Raw genomic sequence first — 16,421 nt, 5'->3', positions numbered from 1 at the left:
ATTTATTTCTAACGTATGATTTGTAAATACACTTAGAAAGTTGATTCCATCGGAGAGCAGTGAATGCGAGCAGCTTCACATTACTGTTTTTCCATCTCTCCTCTTCTCTCTCCCTCTCTCTCCTGCAGACATTGCTACAGATGGCAGATCATCATACAGATGATGACTGCTTAGCAGTTCTTTCTGACAGCTCTCCGATTACATAGTAATTACACTCCTTCTCAAAAGCTGCTTTGACAATTAGCCTGCTGACAAAACACTTGGTTGTATTTATTCATGTGTGGACAGCTTCGGCTTCCTTGTTTGTCCAGAGAGATCGTGTTCGCACCTAGATAAAATGCTACAGTTTCTAAGTTCAGCGCAGGCAGCACAGTTTTAAGCACTGACATTGCACGCACCACTGTGTTTTCTTGCACCTAAAGAAACCAGGAACAGTCCACAGGGAAGTGTGCCAGTTCTCACTTTTCTAACATTTATACTTGATCTAAAGAAGCACTCGAAATTGAAACAAGAAGAAATAAATCTTTTAATAATCAACCAAAGTGGAGCTGCACTATTTGGTAACTAGCTATCGATACAAGGGATTATATGTAAACACATATAATGTAACACATTACATGATCAGTGTTACTAGGATTCAAATTTTAGTAGCAGCATCATGACAAAATAAAGCAGTGAGTCATCAGCTGAGATGATGGAAGTCTACACATATCTCACAGCCATTTTTAGAATGCTTTAAAATGTCTGAAGTTTACTAGTCGGCAATTCTCTGTGGATTAATCACAAGAAATGATCATCTAATTTATTGATATAAAACAATTCATTTGCTTTAAGAGTATCAGTCAGTCAGTTAGATTTCTCGAAACATTCAGACATTAAAGATCATATTTCCCAGTCTCGAATATACAGCATAAATTTGCAACCATCACGATAGCCGCAAATTCTTGATCTGTTTGTTTACATCTTTAACATGCTATTGACAGTAACTGCAGCAGTCTGTCATTTCCTATCACTGCATCTTCCTGTTTGATTTTGAAAGAAGAGTGGGAGCACAGTTAACTACAATATAACAAGCTGTACAATATAAACAAATCACCAGCTTGTAAGACATCAGGACTCTGGAGAGACTTGCTTTTCTCAGAATGTGTTTAAGTCCAGTGCTTTTGCTGGAAATCTCTTTTTTCAAAGGTTCTTGTGGAATTATTTTGAAAAGAAGTTGCCAGTTTCTGAGTTTCCCCTATAAGTGTTTGGCCTTGAGAGTAGTGATTCACTCTATCTAAATTACCATGGTGGGTTGAATGGCTTGAGCCTTCAGTAAGAGGCAGCAATGACTGCCTGACGGAGCCAACATGAAACTTTAGCTGGGGTGGTCCTAGGCACCGCAGAAAAGCTTTTGAACATTCAGAAGATTGCTGGAGAACATTAAGCAACATATTTTTTTTTGACTGCACCAAGCTTCTCAGCATTAGCAACAAAACAATGTTATCCATTTCTGCTGAAATGTGACTCACTTCCCTGAATGAAGCAATATAGATCTGAATGAGTAATTACAGAAAAAAAAGTTGTCTGCATGATCTTACGGGTCATAAAATATGACGTGTATTCTGAGAACTATTCATGTGCCTCCTCATTCATTTACAGCTCGCTTCTCCAATCACTTGAGAAAATGGTTGCAGGAAAAAAAACAAACCACTCTTGGTTGTAGTGGCACAGTCATTTCCAATGGTTGCTATAATTGCATTTCCTGTGCAAATCGCTCAGTTTGTGGGGAAATAAGACAAAGGACAGAGTATTCATCTAAAAATGAGAAAGCCTATCTTTTCCTGATTAATTGTTGGCATATTGTTCTCAATTGGATGCACTCCACTTGCAAGAGATGACTAATTTTCATCTTCATTGAGGAAATTTGAGAAGAAGGAGATTTATAATGTGTATCTTTCACACCACAATGAATAAACAAATAGGATGATCTTTTCTAGATGTTGATATTTTATAGTGAGCAAAAATTTCAAGCAGGGCTCTGTAATATTTTGGTATTTTACACCATTACCATTAAGATAGTAACTATATGCATTCAGGGGAGGCCCAGACAAGAATAAAGTGTTATAAATGACACTGTAACAGTGGAATACAATGAAATGTAAAAGAGGCCGCATAAAATAAAGATGAAACTGTTCCTTCTGGTTAGGAATAGAGCAAACTGCATGTTTGAGCCAACCAAGTCTCTTTATCAAATGCACTACAATGAACAAACAGTACATGTTTGCTTTTATATCTCCCCCTTACCTGTCACCTTCCAACTATCCCACATATAATTCACTAGGCCAACATTTCTTGCAGTGTCTGGCTTGAGAGCTGGAGCTACAGCAGAAAGGCTGAAAATCCCTCTGCTTTCCAAAGAGCTTTCCTGAGGCCAAGGCTATGAATTGATACCCCACTGTTGCATTACTCTTGGCCACAGAGCAGAGCGCGGGACAAGAATAATAATAGGACAAATCAGTGGTTTATTCTTATAGTATTCACAGACTTGTGCCTTCTAGTGGTGGGGAGGGTCGTGTTACAGATGTCAATATCCTCCATGGGCATAGGTGATAAACTTTATGTGTGCTAGCATGTGTTAGGCAGTACAGTCTATACACATGTGCGCACACAGGCATGCAGACACACTTTAAAGCCCACTGAGAAAAGCCTTCTAGCACTACTGATGTTTTGGAATTTTACTTCAGAACACCCTCTGCTTCTCTCTGCAAGAGGAACTAAGATGTAACCCGCTTACCCTCTGAGACTTGGTGCATGCTCAATCAGCAACATGATATGGCCCACGGCTCTGCGCTGAGGTCACTGCTGGAGTTGAGAAGACTGATCATGCATAAGGTAGCAACACAGTGTTTTCTCCACTAATGTGCCAGGCTAGACATGCAGCTTCTACAGCTCCAATTCAGCTGCATAGTCTGAGCTCCACCGTGAGGAATCTGGGATCCTCCTAAAACTCTTTGTGCTGAGCACTGACATGGAAAGTGCAAGTTTTTTTGTTTTGTTTTTTGTTAGACACAAAACACAAGTGTGAAATAATGTGACTTATCAAACAATTTTGGTCATCCTATGAAGCAGAACGCTGCTCTGATCTGAGGACTAATCCAATCTAATCAAGACGGCTACTTTGGTACAACCCCAGTTGGAGGCAAAGTCTCTTGAGTGGCCCAGCATCACAATTCATTAGTGAAACTGGCCTTTAAAGTTTAATCTGGCGTGCGGTCGTTCTTAATTTTCAACCTCATCCCCTTTCCATTTCAGAGTGGCTCTCACACATGTCCACATCCTGTTAATCAATAATAAAAGTAATCAGGGAAGTCAGATGTACTGTCCTTCAAAATCTCTCTAATGCTCCTTTGCTTGACATCAGCAGACAGGGCTGTCTGCGTTCCAGTCTTCATTCACCTTAGAAAATACCACCCTAAGCCTCATCTGTCATGTATTGGCTGCAGCCTAACATTTCACTTTGTTTGGCAGACATTGATTTTTACCTCCAAGGTGTTGTCAAGGAGGCATCCAACTCATACATACCTCCTCTGCTGTCTCTCCAGAGGCTGCTTTAGAAGGAACTGCAGGAGCACACACACACACACACACAAAGGAAAGCTCACGAAAATGACTACAAGGTAGCCTAAAATATTGCCAAATTTCTTGAATAAGGACACTAGAAGGGATGAAATGTGTGGGTGATAAGCCGAGGCTTATCAAAGCAGCATTTCTCAGAGCCTATTTTTGTTGTTCGTGTACTGTAATAGGCTTGGCAGCAAGTAATCCAGACTGAAGTATATATTACAAATACACATAGAGTTCCAAAATGATTGTTGATGTGTATCAAAGCACATCAGATGTACAAGTGCAGCCCCATTGTGGTTTTTTACGTGCTCTCCATGCCAACTCATTCAGCCAAAAAAAAACAACCCAACCATAAAACAGAAGTAGTCAAAACATTTGGTCACTAAAATGCCTTGAACCTACTTCAGTCGATGTAACCAGTCCCCCATCCATGTTAATATTGTTTTCCATGATAGCAAGATAACCACCATTTATCAACTGCCATCTCACCACAGCCTCCATCCCACTTTCTACACGCACACACAAATACACACATTTGCAGCCTAGTTGAGCAACACTTTATATTCATTAAGTGTCAAAATCTTATAACAAATAGCTGCTTTAAAAGAGCAACAGTATATTTCGTTTAGGAATTATTTGGCACCAATAAGAAATGATCTATGAAGCAAGCTTAAAGGTAACATCCTTCTGCAGTTTATTAATAATACAAACAGCAAAAGTAATTAAGATAGCCCAGATTTACTGAGAATTTCACCAAAGTCTACAACTTTTAATCATCATCCCTGCTTCAAAAAATGCAGAGGAAATAATACACAAACTAAAACTTACATGTCAGCTCTGGAAATTTCACCCACTCACTTACAAGGTTGACCACTCTATCAGCTCCTTCATGTCTCATTAAACACTTGTTTGCTTGGAGGTGCATAAGTTTACTCACAGTTATTTTCTAGCCACTCCTCTTGCATGCATTTCTGGCTCTCACTGGGTACAACTGACAAGAAAGCAGCTTCAAAGATGCATATCTAAAGAGGCATTCTAACAAACAAACGCGAGGGTATAGTTCCTGCAAGTGACATGTTTGCGAATGACACACCTCTGATGAGGCTGTCTATAAGTATTTACATTGAATGTTGGGTTAATTTTAGCATGCTAGCATTCTGGGGCAATGATAATATGTTAGTATTTAGCAGTTTTGATGCTTAAAAATAATTAGAACGCACATACACTGCTTGTTTGAGTCCATTAGAATACAAGTCAATCGTTCATACTGTTTATGCGCTTTCTGAATATTATGAATATATGAATATTTATTTGATTGCAGTTAGACATTATTTGGGCAATTTTAGGCCATTTTAATATTTACCATGTTTACAAGTTCATAGCTTAGGTTAGCATGTTATCACGAAAATATAAAAATGGCATGTGTTTTAAATTTGAGAGCAAAAACAAAAAATAAAAATATTATAAGGCAAATGAAATATAAAACAATGAATCTATTAGTTGTTGAGACAGCCTTGGTTGCAGGTTTTGGGTGAAACCAAAAACTATTAATGTCAAAACCTTTGTGGTATTAAATGAGAAAAGACAAGGCCACCACAGTCATGTTGCCATCCCCTAGGATCAAAAATGATCATATAAATGTTGTTCAACAGTTTCTGGAAAGCACTGGACTAGTAGACACCAATGTAAGCATGACTATTTTGCAGAAAAAGCGTCACCATCCTAGTAAAAAGGTTCACATTTATGGAACAGAGTATGCGTTAAAAATGACGTCTATTACCAGTAAAAAAAAACCTACTGCTTCTGCACTAAAGATAAATAAGAAGTAAGATGTAAATCTGATTTAATAATCCCAAAAATCCATTCTTCTTTTCTTTCCAGGTTCATTCATGTACATTTTGATGTAGTATAGCAGAAGTCCCCATCATGACACAGTGTAAGAGTGTCTTTCTCTAAAAGGGCACGACTAAGGTTTGGCTGTGAATCTCTCAGCCTGCTTAAATCTCTCTAACAGCATGCATCATAAAGCTGCTCTGTTTTTAAAAGCATGTGATAAATATTCTGAATATTTATGAAAATGAAAGAGACCAGGAAGAACAACGTCTTCATTCAGATGCACAGCAGACTGATAAATGTTTCTTACAGCTGACTGATTTATATATTAGAAATCTTCTCCAAAAAGGTCAGAAGTTCAGTTTCTGCAGCAGCTAAATCTTTTCGCTGTGCAAGTTGCTGAATTGTTTTATGCCTCCTTATTGTGACTCACTCTGGAAGAACATCAACTAAATGTTTGATATGAAAAATGTATACTTTACTGCAGCAAACAGCATAAGTGGAAAACATATCATTTAGACTAATGGTGGCAAATGCAATCATTGCCCTTTAACGGCTTTGATGAGTGTATGCATAGAACACCCCTAAACCTAATGATAAAACTTTTGACTGCAAAAATGAAACCACATCTGCAGCTTAAGGATCTTTTCCTAAACGATAATAGCTGTGATATATTTAGACAAGTTCACGCAGACACATATGTGTGATCTGTGTTTCTCAATGTGACAATGTGTGTGAGTGGGCAAATGATGTTAACACGGTGAGAGCAATGGAGCAACACTGAGCAGGTAGCAGTGGTGTGTCGACAGCATCCATGCTTCCCTGTGCACACTCTCTATTTAGCCCCTTCATAACGACTCCGCAGAGCTGTGCATGTCTTCAATTTGGTTCCTGTACTTGTAAACTATGCAATTTGCGTTTCATGCCACAGCAGGCATCAATTAGCACTTCTCTCACGCCTCTCCATCTGAACTGCATCAAATTTGGTTGTGTGCTGCTTGGAACATGATGTGAATTTGTCATGACTCAACTGAAAGGGAGGAAATGTTCAACACTGGGGAGCTCGCTTATTGCTCACCTTGGGCTTTTAAATCAAGACTGAATAGCAGATATTGTGCTTCATGATTGCAGACTGAAAAGGTATTCATCACTATTGCTGAATTATGCGTGGGGAAAAAAAGAAACAAAATGATTGTAAGGAAATAAAATACAGTTTGTGTGGGATGCACCTGGATTTCTTTTAAATTGCACGGCAAGTAAAGCAAACCTTTCTTGGACAGTTGTCACAGCACTGAAATTCAATAATTATCCTCGAATTGTTGCTGTTGTTAAAACTCTTTTGAAAAGGAAAATAAAATTTGCTGAAATCAGATACCTCCAAAGGCTTCAAAAGATCAAGCCTATTGATAGACAGGGAAAACTGAGCAATAGTGATTTTTTTTAGGTTTGTCAAATTTTACCGCAGAGTATGTTTTAGTAGCTAGTAACCAAAAGTGTCAAAGTGGGAAGCTGTAAGGAGATCTGAGTTGATATTTGGATGCACAAGATGGTAGCACTCATCAAAGTTATATGTCTCATCTTTAATAAACCACATTTACAGATTATGGTCTTTCTATAAATTTCTTATCTTTAACCATATCCCTATCATATAGTGCCTAAAGATCTGAAAACAGTTGTGATGCTGTAAAATTGATTAAATTGAATCTATGCAGTAGCTCAGGTAAAAGACAGTTTTGGAATTGGTGTTGATGGAAAAATAAATTTCTCTCTGCAGTCCATTGTTTCTGTTGAAACATCAGCTTTAAACTGCACCGGCCTGCCTCGCAACAGCTCATCCAGCAGAGCGTGCATGACTGTGGAACGTCTCTGTGGTGGAAGACACAGATCGTCCTTCAGATTAGGCTTAATCATGTTTGCTTTGCCTCAATTAGATAAGGGAGGTGCGCCATCAACACACGAGCTTTCTCATGCCTCCTCCAACGGTCCCTGTGCTTTTCCTCCCGCTCACCAAATGGCAGCAGTAGGAGGCAAAGGATGGTCCACATTCACACCCGGCTGAATCATTTCACACTGGAATACATCCATCAGAATAAAGATCATAAAAGCCAAGACAAGACTGACAATGGAAACTGAGAAGTGAAATCTCAGAGAAACGGCAGTAGCAGCAACATATGCTTTAGTATGACCATAAGTTGTCAATCTATTAAAAATATAGCAGCTAGTTAATATTCTTGCAAGAAATAATATTGTATGATAATACTGTATGTGCTTTACTCTTGTTCAGACTGAAGTGTACTGTAGTGTATTGATACACTAGAAAGCGCATCGTTTACACCACAGTCTGGACTCACTTGTTTTATATATCAAGTTTCAACCATAATCCACAATGGACTGCTGCAAATTGCCATTTGTTTCCTTTCTATTCAACTTGTTTGATCTCTGCAGCATATTATGATGCTATATCATGACAGTAGAATCCATTCTAATGAAAAAAAAAATCTTGTTCAAGAAGCATACTGCAGTTTGAAAAGGTTCAACAACATAGGCAGCAACTCAACATGCAGCGCTCATAGTCCAGAGATACACTTCACTGCCAATCCGTAACGCTGGACATCATCTGATAACACATTTAATCCCACAAGACGATCCTTTCTCACTGTCTGTGCAAAAATCATGTCAAGATGGGGCGTTTAACATCACATTATGATAATTTATCACACAGAGTAAATTTTCAATTCAATAAATGAGGAAAAAAAAAAATCAGATCCAATCTCTGCTTGATTTAAAACCTCAACGTGTTCCAGATATGCACAAATAATGTCAGACAATAAATTTTGACCTCATCCTGATGTTTATTCAAGGCACTGTCAATAATGTAATCCCTATGATTTAGTTCAAAATCAAATCTGCCACATTCAGGTGAAGGCCTTTTTCCTCCTACATATTCATAGCAGCAATATTGACTAAATGTCTTGTCTGGCTAAATACACAATGGGAAGTGTGATACTAGAGGATCAGTTTGTGTGAATATAAGCACAAGAGAAATGCATACAGGAGATTCTGGGATTACCTCTCAAAGCTAATATGCTATCCCAATCTCTTCAGTCAGGTCTGGACACTGAGGATTTACTGTAGCAAATGTTTAGGCAGAGAAGATAATAACAGCGGACAAACTACTATTACTGCATGAATTAGAAAGAATCAGAAGCTTTCCAGCAATGCCTAGCGTCAAAAACAACAGCCTCTGCTCTCAAAACTTCATGCTGTAAATCATACTTGTAGTGAGTTCACCTGCGGCTACAGTAGCCCTCAGAGGTCAATAACTATGGCAAGGCACATTTACCCAGAGTCTTTGTGTTCCCGGAGTGACAATAGAATCTCATTGTCAGGTGTTTAGTCAGATAAGGTCGCACACCCGCAGGGATTAGTGTCTGCTTTTCATCAATGTAATGCTTTAAAAACAGGTTTAGCAAACGTGCGGTGGATCAACCAATTTAAATGCTAAACCTCTTTCTCTCTCAGAAGATTGGGGCCAGGGGCTAAACACATACAGATAAACAAATCAACTTAGCTATAAAGACTTACAGCAAGGGAAACAAATGAATGACCCTCACACCTTTATTTGTAGACAGACTACTGGGGAAATGGTGATATAGCCCGCAAAGTGTTGTGGTGATACTTGCAGTGTCAAGTTCCTCAGTTGGATAGAGCCATCCTGAGGCACTGTATTCACAGCTAAACATGCAAACAGTGCTTCAGTACTTTGAAATAACAGCAGCAGGAGGTAATTCTTAAATGTCACTGCTTCTGGTTTAACATAACTCGGTTGTTGCTATGTATATGTACAGTAAATATATGCAACACCACTGCTCAGATGCTACCCACAGCAGTAGTTGAATTAGAAACTGGCTGGATCATGCTGGGAAGTGACATTACTCTTTGAGAGCAGCATAATGATCACTATCAATCTCTTTATTGTCAAGTCACATTAGTGAAATATCAGGGAGGAGTACTGGACAGGGGAAGGAGACCGCCGAGAGACATCCTGTACCATGGCGGCATGGCAGTGCATTAATCACAGCGGCGGGACCCTCTCTGTGTCCAAGCTGAAAACTGTCAGGGTAAACACTTCAACCAATAGAGACGGTAGTGTAACACTGGGAGAATATTCCTTGCTGGTGTCCCAACACATTGGCAGAGAACGCCATCTTTTGCTTTGCAACACATAACTGTCACAGATTTCTCATTTCAGATTCACATTTTTCTCTTAGGCCATCTCAAAATGTCGCTTCTGCTATCGCCACTCATCTTTTTGAAGAAATACAGAGCCGGGCAGGGAGACAAAACGGTCATCATTTCATAATCAGCCAGGCTCAACAATGATTTCCTGCTGTAGATATTCAGCTCAGTTATACTGAATGTAATAACAAGCAGGAAAGATGCTGTATTTTAAAACTATAATACCACATCTGACATGCACCATGAAACAGCTGGATGAACGCTTCATGACTTTCAAAGCCTATATGGAGAGCAATCCTGGAGAACTCGCAACGATTTCATCCATTAACTCCATCAATCTGAGTTTGCTCCATCAATTCCAGTTAGTGTCGACTGTCTCTGGCAGAGAGCTGCCACAAGTGCCCCGGCTAAAAGAAAAAAATAAGGAGGTGAAACTTTGCGTCTAGTATAGCAGCACACATGTCATAGTCAAGTGGTTTATAAAACCACCCTTTCCCAACTCCACTACTGCCATCTAAATAATGAACACTCTGCCACTTGCAGTAATCCTCCAGCAGCCATTCCCAGAAATAGAACAAAGTCAGACAGAGCACTCATTCCCTCCCTTTCACTTTTCAAAACAAATACTGCTGATTCCTGAAAAACCCCTTCAAGATGCTACCACTCAAAACGTACAGCATGTTAATGATGCGCAGCACATTCGCAAACAACAAATTTTGTGAACTTTTGTTGCAGTGATTCGACATTCTTGGCCACATCTAGGTCGTGACTTCAAAGTTTTGCTTAGTCTCCATTTGAAGGCAACATCAAAGCATGGGTAAGCCAATGATTTCAAAAGGCATCAAGAGCTAACCAGAAAGGTACAGTAACTGTGAAGGGCACCTTTGGGCTTCCTATGATGGATGATAAGAAAGAGAAAAGACAGAGAAGAGAGGAGAGATGCAGGGCGGGGAGAGGTAGGAGAAACGGGTGAAAAGAGAAATTACTGGGGAGAGAGGTGAGCTTATATGAAAAGTATCCTTAATTAGATGTAATGTTTGCCCTCTTCCACAAACTCCTTCATGTGGTGCCAGGAAAAAAACAAGAGACCAAAGCTGATGAGTCTGGGGAGAAATATCTGCCTAAGTGGCCTTTTATTAAGGGATAAAAAGCTACTCTTTGCCTCTGTTCCCATCCACTGCCCCTGATTAAGAAAGAAGTAAAGGCGGATAATAGGAGGGGCCACGGATTTCTGACATGTCCTATTGTATCCAGATGTGACAACAGCCTGGCATTTGGCAGGTGAGACAACCTAACCTTTATCTGTCATCTTCACTTAAAAGGAAACGATTCCGTTGCAGGAATTCTAGAAAATATCAGTGTTTCTGTATAACATCATATCTAGCCTGAGGAATCCTCACAAAATCAATATTAAACACAACAACCACTTGTTGTAATCAATATTTTCACTACTCGTTCTCACTCCCATTGGAAGTGCGTTGGCACAAAAGTCAGAAAAATTTAGTTCGAGTGGCAAAATATATTGGCACTCAAAATATCCCAATATCCCAAGGCATCATTATGAAAATTAACACTTAAATTGGCTATGACAGTGAATAGTGATGATCTAAATAGGTATTATGATTATGCTCCTTTTATCTAAAAATGTGTCTGACTTTGGCACTTGCAGCAGCCTTGATTGATCAAGTGACATGCTAATGAAAGCTCTGAGACTGAGAGAGATTAGATGGCTGCCAAGTTTTGACCCTGGATGTGAAAACATCGCGGGCTAGGGATGCTCTCATAAAGCTGCTAAATAGCTTATTTCACCTCCAGCTCTGGTAGCCACCCACTGGTATCACCATGTGGATAATGATACCTGTAAATGTCCACAGTAAACAGCTGACGAACTGTGGCTCCAGACTTTTCCCATCGCCATTACATGAGGCAAGGACCATCATTATCCTATGAATTCTGGTCACCTAGGTGTTATGAACAACTCATTAGCACAGACTAGATGGTGGTAAAATTCAATAACAGCGTAACATGCTGAACTTTTATTATCCAGGAAAGTTGGCTGCACCCTGCCAAGTGTATAAGACTGGAGCAAACTCACAGAATTTAAAAAGGTCAAATATGAAGATAAAGAATACCAAACACAAACAACACTTTCACAGGCAGTCAGAACCCTGTAGTTTTGCCCACCTGTCAGTTCAACTCTACAATTTACACACGGGGGAGAACTATCTGCCTTTTTTTTGCCACCATGACATATTTTCTTGACACTGTAGAGTTTGCACTGCACAAATTCCTTACTTTCTTACTTTACCGGAGTATCCATATTATGACATTTTATACTGTACTTCTCACACTGCTACAACTATGGTACTCTTAGCATGACTCAAGACCAGAAGCTTAAATTTAATATTCATTTCATTGTTTAACAGCGAACATGCACATTTTATTCGTTGCACTCCATATAGTTAAAACCTCATTTGTACTTACTAAAAACAGCCACGTCAAAACTTATAATGTCGTTTGATCATTTTAATATTAGTTATATAGTTTTAATTACACAGTTTCTGCATTAAACTGAAAAAAGAACACGTTCATTTTTAGATAATATCACACATGAAAATACTGCAGCTTTCTTAACAACAGAATTCAGTGTTTGATCCAAATTTCAAGTCTGTAACTTAAAGTTGTCTGTTGTGTTTCTGTTATTGACACTGGCATTTAAACACCTACTGCATGTTAATTTTCAAATCCGTATGATCCATGAATGCAATTCCATCTGCCAGAACATTTATTTTCACTTCATTTTTCAGTCATCGAATGTGAGCGGCGGTGTGAGTTCAGCCTGGCTGTTTGACACAGTGAACAACAATCATCTAATCCAAAGTTTAGTTTTTCACCAGCACATTTCAGCGCTGTTAATACGACAGTGTTCAAATTATTAGACTCAGTAGTGACTCTTTATTTTCTTATTATTGTAAATGCTATATTAAATTTAACATTTAGGTTACTGCAATTAAATTTAAAAATTTAATTAAAATTTCCCAACAGACACTGGCTAAAGCTTTCAGGTGTGCTGATTTCTCATCCACATTATTTGACTGAGTTTTAATTAAAAACAAGGGTTCACTCTCTCCCACATGACACCACTCTGAACAATTTCACACTCACATGCTTTCCAAAAACCTTATTAAGATCATTCTAGATGTGGAAATGAAGATAATGCACGGGACAAAAAAGCTTTGTCTCTTGAGGAATCAGGTCCAGGTGCTGTTCTAATTTTTAATTGATTAACCTACCTCACAATCTAACGAATCTATGTATATGCAGAGTGGACAGCTGTACTTTATATAGCATATATCCATTGGAATATGCATACTTTACTTTATTCCAGAGAAATGCTCTGGAATATAAGTTTTTGCATCATTTTGATTAAATACACAAGTCAGGTTTATTTTAGTTTTAGGTAAAAAAGGTAAACTCACTATAATTCACTGACTAAATTAAGACTTTAGCAAATGTAAGTAAATAAAAAGTTACATTTTTTAGCGATTCTTAGTTTAACGTTTAAGGCAAGTGATGCTGTTTTCACCCTGGTTTTAAGGTGAACCACACATAAATTCAGAGATAGGCATGGAGAAATTGTGCGCTGTCCAAGAACAAAGTCCTCATTCAGATATTGCATAAATTAAACAACAGTTCATCCTTTCATTGCATAAATTATAGAACAGTTCATCTAGAAACCACGCCATAATGCACAACAGCCTTTGTTGGCTAAGGCTCTCACTGGCCCTGAGCGTCCTGACGTGTGTTTGCCAGTAAGACTAAGAGGAGAATGAGACTGGCAGAGCTGACTGGTGAAACATGAGATAAGAAAATTAAAACAAAATTGCTCAGACCTCACTGTTGATGCAAGTGCCGAGCAGCTGTCGTCCACTGAGAACAACCATGAATCAAAAGCAAGCCTGCAGGAAGTACTGATAGTCCATCCGTGCTCTATTATTTGATACTAAAGTTATCGTTCATATTCTGAAAGCACATGCATGCTGCCGTTCAAACTTTACCCCTTTTTTAGCATTTCCGACTCAGCGTGTGCAGAGGTAAATTTTCCATCTTCTCCAGAGACACTTCTCCACTCTTTCAATGTAATTACCACTGACATATATTAAGATGGCTGTATCACAATATACCAACCTCCTCAGCACCATGTCCACCCCCTCAATTACTCCAACACACAGCTGCACAGGCAAATAGGACCGAAATCCAGCTATAGCAAAAACAATATCACCAAGAGACTGCTGCTTCGAAATTACAAACCTAATGAATGTTAAGATAAGCACAAAAAAAAAAGGATGCAAGCAATTATTTTTCACTCATTCCAGCAGCTAAAAAATATATATGTATTCACCTTCCTCCAGAACTCACCTCATGGCCCAGAGAATAATTCGTAGTGATGCCTCATAAGATGCATTGCCCGCAGAGGAAAGCCTCATTGCATTTACCTGCTCACATTTCCCTGTCACCTGTAAATGTATGTGGGACTGCCACTGTATGACCCTTTGCAGTACTCAGACTTATTCCTCTGTTGATGCATCTGCTCTGCTTACATTGGCTACCACTCGCTACACACCAATTACTCTTTGTCTTTGTAGCTATTGGTCTGCTAAGCACTTCAATCCATCTCTGTCTCCGAGGCCATGACGTCAACCCGAAATGATTAATCAAAGGCAAGTCAACACCCAAAAAGCAACACCTATGTCCCCTGTTTGCGTACATTACCCATAATACTTCATGGGTATCATGTGAATACGGAATGGGAAACGAATTACGAGACCAGCAGTTTCTTTTAAAGCATATGATATCTAATTGTTCTTACACTGTTTATAAAGCTCAGGGCGATATTTTCTCATATTGCATTTCATACAATATTAAGGTTCCATTTCCCCCATTTCTTGCACATAATAAAGTGCTAGTACTAATGACTTGAGAGAAACAATAATCCCTTTACCATATGTGCTTATGCGAAAGAGCAATGCACCACAAAAATGCTTCCAGGTTACCAAGAAGCAACCTGAACCTGCTGAATGCGCCTTATCTTATTCTATAGTGCAAATATTTCCAAGCCTGTGGACATGATTTTTACCAGAATGCTATCATCAATTTACACGTGTTAGGATGCAGTACCATTTTAAACACACGCCACCCCCACATGAAAAAGATCTATGAGGGGATTGGGGAAAAAAAAGAAGAATACAATAGGCTGTAGATTCCTACAGTAACAATAAGGCCCATCCAAAGAAAAGATCTGCTTCTGCACAGCCCTTGCAATGCATTAAACATTATTTTGCCACATCCAAGTTGTTGACAGATGGAATTCATGTTCAACTCTAGATTTGTCAGCACAGATGTCCAGGAACAAACAGCAATAATGAAATACAGTAAAAAGAAACAGAAATGCAGAACAGATTCGATTTTGGATTATTTGAATATGTTTATTCCAATAAAAAGAACTTGCTGTGTTACCTTGAAGAATCTCTGTAGCAATTTCCCACTGAGGCTTTACTGTATCAAGGTCCACTTCTCAGGATGCGATGATGCTGCTTGTATTGGATTTACAAACGCTCTGGATCTCTCCTCTTCCCACTGCTGCTAAGCGAGCCACACACTGCACGAGAACACTATCACACTGACACATGGATGGCACTCAAGTGATGTCAAAAGGGTTAAAACCTAGTGGACCGGAAAGTCACACCAGCATCGTTCTAGTTGCCAGCCACCGCTGCCGCACTCTCCAGCAGCTCTTCACCACCTCCCCCTTCTCTTTTCCTTTTTTTTTTTTTTTTTAAAACTCAACCTATCTCATGGGCTTCTCCCCCTCCTTATGCGAGATGGTAGACGAGAGCGCTGGGCGATTTGCACCACTCTATCATGGATCGTGTTACGCTGTCTGGCTGTAGCGGCGGTCACAGACGATAGGCTGAGGAGCTTTGCATGTGTGTTTACCCCTCCGAAGAAACAGCGGCATAAGAGAAGCGGGAGGGAGAGGTGGGATACCACCCTAAAACAAAAAAAAAAAGAAAGAAAAAAAATGGAGCGGTTTCCAGAAAAGATTATCGAGCTAAGTGACAGGCTTTGACAGAAAACCTGGATGTGAATTCATGAGGGAGAGTGCCGCTGAGGTACGGCATGCAGACCTTAAAGTGCCACTTTTAAATGGCTCTCTTTCACTTTGACATCATTTGGTTATCACATTCTAACACGAGCTATGATTCATCTTCGCTTTGCTGACCTACATATTGGATACCCTTTGTCTGGCATATTAATTTATTCTTTTATGATATCTTATGCTTAATTATAGCATATACAGTGGTATAAATGTGATCCTTACAGCTGCAGACAGGAGCAACAGCCGCATTTGCCATTGGAAATGTTCATATTATGTGCTCTGAAATTTGTAGTTTACAACACTGACAATCAAAAATAATTCATTAATGCCACACTTTTATACGATCTGTCAACAATGGGATGAGAAGCTGTCTTGTTTTGACCCATTCCTATTCATTATGTTACCAGGGTTGTTCGTTTACTTTTGACAGCCTGTTGAAAAAGAAATCTGTGTTTGTTCTGATATAAGACATACTTTCAAAAACTGTACTTATCAAAAGAAAACAGTTTATTTCCATAGTCCACTGTGAACTGGAAATGGCTTTGTTCTAATTAGCTTTCTTAAGTTGTTTTCTTCAAATGTA

General features: G+C 39.1%; 1 protein-coding gene across 4 annotated transcripts in view; it reads right to left on the bottom strand.

Moving 5' to 3' along the window:
• Positions 1–16,421, bottom strand: part of LOC147338235 (teneurin-3) — a 133,438-nt gene that overhangs the window by 80,883 nt on the left and 36,134 nt on the right. The window contains exon 1 of one of the 4 annotated variants that reach the window (XM_086260040.1): positions 15,196–15,623. The exons of the other annotated variants lie outside the window; for them this stretch is intronic. The gene's annotated coding sequence lies outside the window, so the exon portion shown is untranslated. Of the gene's footprint in view, positions 1–15,195; positions 15,624–16,421 lie in introns of those variants that run through there. 4 annotated transcript variants of the gene reach the window in all.

Source organism: Aulonocara sp. 'chitande type north' Nkhata Bay, linkage group LG2 (genome assembly GCF_057382095.1).
Source record: "Aulonocara sp. 'chitande type north' Nkhata Bay isolate Kocher_YH1m ecotype deep benthic linkage group LG2, A_spYH_male_GT1.1, whole genome shotgun sequence".
NCBI lineage: Eukaryota > Metazoa > Chordata > Actinopteri > Cichliformes > Cichlidae > Aulonocara > Aulonocara sp. 'chitande type north' Nkhata Bay.
Note: the sequence above shows the minus strand (reverse complement) of the source record. Positions and strands in the feature narration are given on the sequence as shown.